This window comes from Pteropus medius, unplaced genomic scaffold (assembly GCF_902729225.1).
Source record: "Pteropus medius unplaced genomic scaffold, Ma_sr-lr_union100, whole genome shotgun sequence".
NCBI classification, from domain to species: domain Eukaryota; kingdom Metazoa; phylum Chordata; class Mammalia; order Chiroptera; family Pteropodidae; genus Pteropus; species Pteropus medius.
Window position 1 is genome coordinate 27,640,180 of NW_024354500.1, and position 7,631 is coordinate 27,647,810.

The following is a 7,631-nucleotide window of genomic DNA, read 5'->3' on the forward strand; positions in this document are numbered from 1 at the left end:
AATGTTTAACTCAATTGTTCAAAAACAGGGAACATTCAACTTTCTAAATTTATTACTCAATTTTATGTGGATGTTGGACAGTTGGATAGTTCTGTGGTGATGAGTTCTAGCAATATTAATTTGTGGTTTTATAGGAAGCAGGGTCAAGAACATTTAGATCACAAATCCTTAACCACGACCCAAAGGTATTTCAGATCCACCATCCATAAGAAATTGTAAATAACACTAAAGTGGAAAACAATCTCCTGGATTCAAAAAAGTACTCCTTTGAGGACTCCTGAACTTCTGGGACACAGGAAAGCTGAAAGTAATAATATCTCTATCTCTCTCATTTTAAAAGCTAAGGCTAAATAAGTATACTCTCAATACTTTACTTTCATAAAATGGGATTTCTGGATTCTGAAATTTGTTCCCATCTAAATGAACACTGTGAAAAAATCAAGACTTATTTTCTCTTTACAATTCATCCAAAATGATCAAATGTGAAAATTATATAGTAACTATTAAGCAGCCTTCATTTAAAGGAGAAGTACAAAGTCTGATGGGTATTTCAAGAAGAAAACCAACAACAATTGATTCACTCTATCACAGCCTGTCATGTAACAGCTGAGCCCTGGCTCCACTAACAACAAACAAATGTGCCAAGGACAGCAAGATGCATTATGGAGATAAAGCACAGCTTCCTTCATGCCAAAGCACCCACTTGAACAGATGAAGAGAAGGCGTGAATACTGCTTGAAGGTGGATGCTAAGAAGGCAATAGTGACAACGCAATACTGGGCAGTAATTGAGAATGTCAGTCTCATTCCAGACCTCTGAGACAGGGCAGCTGCAGTGTCTTTTGACATTGGCTCTTGGAACCAAGTCATCTTTCTCATTAGGCTTGTTAAATGCCACCTGGCCTTGGTGAGAACTCTGCAACACAAAGACAAATTTCAGTGTTTCCCAAAGAAAGGTGTTATAAAAAGCTAAACAAAGACAATGTTAACACAATGCAAAACTCTAACCTGCCATTGACATTATCCTTCAGTGTTGTCACAAACTATGGCAGCTCAATCTGAAAACCTAAGTGTAAATTACAGACTGGTTTAGCAGTTTCTTTCTATCATTGCTGAGAGAATTATTCATGTGCTGAAGCTAACTATGCCCATAACTAACCTCTGAATGTCATCTTTTAAACTCAAATTGAGAATTTGGTGGCTGGACTCTTAGTTCCCAGATAAAGAGCAGCCAGAATACTCCATCTCTAATCTATTACCAAAGCATCCAGAAAGCTTCCCAGAAAAGATACTCAGAGATCTTTGTGAACTTTTTAAACCATGAAAAGTTACTTATCACAAAGGCCCTGACTCCCTCTCTACCTCCTTGGCTGCCTTGCTATTCTAGATAATAGAGCAAAGAGGGGGGAAAAAAATAAAACCTGAGATAAAATAAGGTTGAAGTGATTGCTGTTATGCATCCTCTGACAATGAAAAGCAAGGAAAAGCTAATTACTTAACAGTTAGCAATGCTGTCCCCTTAATTAGAAGTGTACTACATTAAGAAGGTATTTGACCAAAAAATTTACAACTTGATTGAGTTGATCATCAACCCTAAAAGAAAGGTCCACTGGGGCAAAACCCAGTACTAGGGAGATCTGTAAAACATTCAGGATCCTCGTTGTTAAGGCTTTGTTGATTTTCTATTGCTTTGGACAGCAGTTCTCAAAGTGTGGTCTACACTCCTGGTCTATACTAGTGGGTACTGTAATCTATCCACTAGGAGTCCTCAAAATTCTTTCAGGGGAAACATCAGGTCAAAACTATTTTCACGATAATAAGCAGCAGCTATTTGCCTTTTTTATTGGGTTGATATTGTATTTATAATGCAAAAGCAAAAGTGAGCTAGTGAGCAAAACTACTCACGCCTCGGCCTGAATCATTCTTCTGTACGTAGCAGTGTGTGTGTGTGTGTGTGTGTGTGTGTGTGTGTGTGTGTGTGTGTGTGTGCAGGGGGGGGAGGGGCGAGGGGAGGGGCTATTTCAATTAGAGGTGTCTTTGAGGAATCAGTAAAAAGTACTAACTTTATTAACTCTCAAACCTTAAATTCACTTCTTTATTAATCCGATGTGACAAAATATACATAAAGCTCCTTTTTTCTATACCAAAGTACAATGGCTATCTCAAGGAAAAGCACTTACATGAGTTATGAGGTGAACTAGCTGGCTAAACATTTCAGTCAAAAGAGAACGATAGCCGTTTACTCACGCAACTAATATTTCTTAAGCTCAAAGTTCTTCTTCGTCTAGATTAGACATAACAGCCATCAGCTCTCAAAGTTGAATGATACATTAGTGAGTTTTCCATCATTCTTTTTTAGAATTAGTTTTATTGACACATAATTTACATACAGTACAATTCACAAATTTAAAATATAGAATTCAATGGTGTTTAAGATATTTCAAAGAACTGTGCAACCATCACTATAATCAATTGTACAACATTTTTATCACCTCAAAAAGAAACCCCCAGAAAAGCTAAATAACATGCTACTAAATAATAATTGGATTAACAACAAGGAAGAATTCAAAAGATACATTGAGACAAATGAAAATAAAAACACAACAACCCAAAATCTTTAGGACACAGTGAAAGCAGTCCTAAGAGGGAAATTCATAGCAATACAGGCCTACCTTAAAAAACAAGGAAAATCTCAAATAAACAATCTAACCTTACACTTAAAAGAACAAGAAAAATAACAGAAAACAAAGTCTGAAGTGAGTAGAAAGAAGGCTCTAATAAAGATCAGAGTGGAAATAAATGAAATAGAACCTAGAAAAACAATACAAAAGATAAATGAAATCAAAAGCTGGTTCTATGAAAAGATGAATAAAATTGATAAACGGTTAACCAGACTCATCAAGAAAAAGAGAAGACCCAAGTAAATAAAATCAGAAATGAAAGGGAAAAAGTGACAACTGACACCACAGAAATACAAAGCATTATAAAAAAATATGAAAAACAATTACATGCCAACAAACTGGACAACTTGGAAGAAATGGATAAATTCCTAGAAACATACAATCCTCCAAGACTGAATCAAGAAGAAACAGAAAATCTGAACAGACTGATTCCTACAAACAAAATTGAATCATTAATCAAAAAACTCCCCAAAAACAAAGGTCTTAAACTGGATGGCTTCACAAGTGAATTTTACCAAACAGTCAAAGAATTAACACCTATCCTTCTCAAACTATTCCAAAAAATTCAAAAGGAGGTAAAGAACCCAAGCTCATTGAATGAGGCCACCATTACCCTGACTCCAAAGCCAGACAAAGACATTGCAAAAAAGAAAATTATGTGTCAATAGTCCTGATGAACACAGATGCAAAACTCTTTGGCAAAGTATTAGCAAACCAAATTCAGCGATACATTAAAAATATCATACACCACAATCAAGTGGGATTTATTCCTGGGATGCAAGGTTGGTTCGACAACCACAGATCAATTAACATGATACAATACAAAAACAAAATGAAAGATAAAAATCCTATGATCATATCAATAGATGAAGAAAAAGCATTTGACAAAATCCAGCATCATTTATGATAAAAACTCTCAACAAAGTGGGAATAGAGAAAACATATCTCAATGTAATAAAAATCATGTATGATTAACCCAAAGCTAACATCATACTAAACAGGGAAAAGCTAAAAACATTCTCCTTATGATCAGGAACAGACAAGGATATCCACTTTCACCATTTTTATTCAACATAGTATTGGAAGTTCCAGCCACAGCAATCAGGCAAGGAAAAGAAATAAAAGGCATTCAAATTGGAAAGGAAGAAGTAAAACTGTCTTTATTTGCAGATGAGATGGCACTATATGTAGAGAACTCTAAAGATTACACTAAAAAACTTTTAGAACTGATAAATGAATTCAGTAAAATAGCAGGATACAAAATTAATATTCAGAAATCAGTTTCGTCTTTATACAACAATCATGAACTATCAGAAAGAGAAATAAAGTAAACAATCCCATTTACAACTGCATCGAAAAATAAAAAACAAAATATCTAGGAATAAATTCAACCAAGGAAGTAAAAGACCTGTACTCAGAAAACTAAAAGATGGTGAAGAAAGAAACTAAAGAAGATACAAATAAATGGAAGCATGTACCATGTCATTGGATAAGAAGAATTAACGTAGTTAAAATGTCCATGCTACACAAGGTACTCTAAAGATTCAATGCAATCCCTAATAAAATACCAATGACATTTTTTACAGAACTAGAACAAATAATTCTAAAATTTATATGGAACCACAAAAGACCCCAAATAACGCTAGCAATCTTGAGAAAGAAGAACAAAGGTGGAGGTAACACACTACCTAATACCAAACTATACTATAGGATAAAGTAATCAAAACAGCATGGGACTGGCATAAAACAAACATATAGACCAATGGAATATAATAGAGAACCCAGAAATAAACCCACGCCTATATGGTCAATTAATATGACAAAGGCAGCAAAAATATACAATGGGGTAAAGACAGTCTATTCAATAAAGAGCGTTGGGAAAATTGAACAGATAGATGTAAAAAATAAAACTGGACCACCTTCTTATACCATATACAAGAATAAACTCAAAAGAGATTAAAGACTTAAATGTAAGACCTGAAACCATATAACTCCTAGAAGAAAACATAGGCAGTAAACTCTCTGACATTGCTCTTAGTAATATTTTTTCTGATATATCTTCCCAGGCAAGGGAAACAAAAGAATAAGCAAATGGGTCTACCTCAAACTAAAAAGTTTTAGCACGGCAAAAGAAACTGTTGACAAAATGAAAAGACAGCCTACTGAATGAAAGAAGATATTCTCCAATGATACATCTGATAAGGGATTAATTTATTAAAATTTTTAAAATTTATTAAAAATTCATATAGTTCAACACCAAAAAAACAAACCTATTTAAAAATGGGTAGAAGACCTGAACAGACGCTGCTCCAAAGAGGACATACAGATTAGACATATGAAACCCCCACAATCATTAGTAGTCTCTCCTCATTTCTTCCAACTTCTTGAATTCTAGGCAATCACTAACGTACCTTTTTTTCCCCTATAAATTTGTCTCTGCTGGACATTTCACATAAATCATACAATTCGTGATCTTTTCTGACTGGCTTCTTTCATTGAGCATGTTTTTGAGGTTCATCCATATTGTAGCATGTATCAGTACCTCATTTCTTACTATTGCCAAATAATATTCTATTGTATAGATATACCATATTTTATTTCACCAGTTGATGGAGATTTGAGTTGTTTCCACTTTTTGGCTACTATGATTATAACATGCTGCTATAAGTTTTATATACAAGTTTTTGTGTGGGTTGTGTTTTCATTTCTCTTGGGTACACGCACAGTACTGCAATTGCTCAGTTATATGGCAACTCTCAGTTTAACCTTTTGAGTTAAACTGCCAGACTGTTTTCCGAAGCAGCTATGCTATCATTCTTAAAAACTTTCAGCACTAATTCACTCACTCATTTAGGAAATATTTATTGGAAATCTACTATTCCATGCACTAGATATTAGTGATCAAATGGCAAACAAAACAGAGTCTCCATCATAATGGAGATGATAACCTATCAGGGAAGAAAGACAAAATAATAACCCTTGGAACGAATATAATGATAGGTAAAGTACAAGGTACGCAGGACCAGGAAAGAGAGGGACCTAACCTGTTTAGATTCCTGTTAAGATCTCCCTGAGGAAAATATATTTTCACTGAGACTTAAGTGAAGGAATAATTGAAATTAACTTAGCAAAGAAGGGGGAAAGTGTTTGGTACAAAGGAACAAACTCATAAAACTCTAGAGTTAAGGAGGAGGCATATTTTACTTGAAGAACGAAGAGAAATTCAATGTAACTGTAAACTGTGTAATGTGCAAGGTAAAGGAGGATAAAAATTGAGTCTGGAAAAGTAGGCACAGATCACTGAAGGGTTTTTAACAGGGCAGTACCAAAATTAGTTTTTGTTCCTTAAAGAACTTTCATAATGTCTAAAGCCCTTGATATCCTACAAATGAAGGAGTAGGATGTCCTTAAATTCCTTGCAGCAAGAACCCACTTAGGTGGCACCCACCTTGCTTTCTCATGCAAAAGGAAAAGTGATGGCATCTACATCATAAATCTGAAGAGAACCTGGGAGAAGCTTCTGCCGCTAGCTTATACCATCGTTGCCATGGAAAACCTGGCTGATGTCAATATTATATCCTCCAAGGACACTGGCCAGTGAGCTGTGCTGAAATTTGAAGCCACTCCGATTGCTGGCCGCTTCACTCCTGGTACCTTCAGTAACCAGATCGTGGCAGCCTTCTGAGAGCCATACCTTTCAGTGGTTTCTGATCCTAGGGCTGACCACCAGCCTCTCATAGAGGTGTCTTCTGTTAACCTACCTACCATTTCTTTATGTAACAAAGACTCTCTTCTGAGCTATGTGGACATTGCCACCCAGTACAACACAAGGGAACACACTCAGTAGGTCTGAGGTGGTGAATGCTGGCCTGGGAAGTTCTGTACATGCGTGGCACCATCTCCTGTAAGCAACCATGAGAGGCCAAGCCTGATCTCTACTTCTACAGGGATCCTGAAGAGGTTGAAGAGGAAGAGCAGGCCACTGCTGAAAAGGCTATAACCAAGGAGGAACTTCAGGGTGAATGAGCTATTCTAGCTCCCAAAATTTAAGACTCTTCAAGCCGAGATCACAGACTGATCGGAAGGTACAGGTGCCCTCTGTGCCTATCCAGCTGTTCCCTACTGAAGGCTGGTCCACATTTCTCACTGCTCAGGCCACTGAATGGGTAGGAACAACCAAAGTCTTAAGCTGATCTTCCACAGACTCTTAAACAGAAAATGGAAGTAAGGTTGATGAAAAATAGTGTCCTAAAAAATAATAAAACAAAGAGAAAAAAAGAAAATAAAATTTAAAGGGACAGTTTGTTATAGATTGAGAAAAGTAAATAAAATTGGCTCAGTGAATATTCCAATTCATCACACATAACAACACTGTGCAAACAAAAGTTTAAATGACAAGCAGGTTTATCAAATTATGAGCTAGAAAACAAAATAAATAGGTTTTAATGCCTTCCCTAAACATTTCTGGGGGATGGAAAAAAAACATAGTTCACAGCATATCAGGTTAGGAAACTCTGGTAGATTTTCCTGATATAAAGTAGAAAGTAAAATGGTATTAATTATTGTGAGACAGAGTTAATTGATGAACTGCTCAATAATACATATAAAACAACATTTCCACTACCATGAAAACAGGTGCCTGCTTGAAGGAAAGGCAAAGTTAGACAATACAATCACCTTTAATTTCACAGTCTGTGATTCTTCATAAAAATATTAAAGATCAATTATGTCCCATCAATGTTAGATCCAAGCCAAACTAAGTGATTTATGTACAAATACCCTCGCACATGGATTGCTGATTGAGTAACTTATCTTTATTAAATATGAACTCAAGATATTATATTGGGAAGCGATTTACACTTATGACTTTCTCTACCCTTTTAAAAACATCTACTTCCTATTTAAAAAATATACCCTTTAAATAACTACAGGACAAGAGATATTGTTTTTA

General features: G+C 35.5%; 1 pseudogene; it reads left to right on the top strand.

Moving 5' to 3' along the window:
• The first annotated feature begins 6,041 nt into the window (after window positions 1-6,041).
• Window positions 6,042-6,873, top strand: LOC120595055 (40S ribosomal protein SA-like; annotated as a pseudogene).
• The last annotated feature ends 758 nt before the right edge of the window (window positions 6,874-7,631 follow it).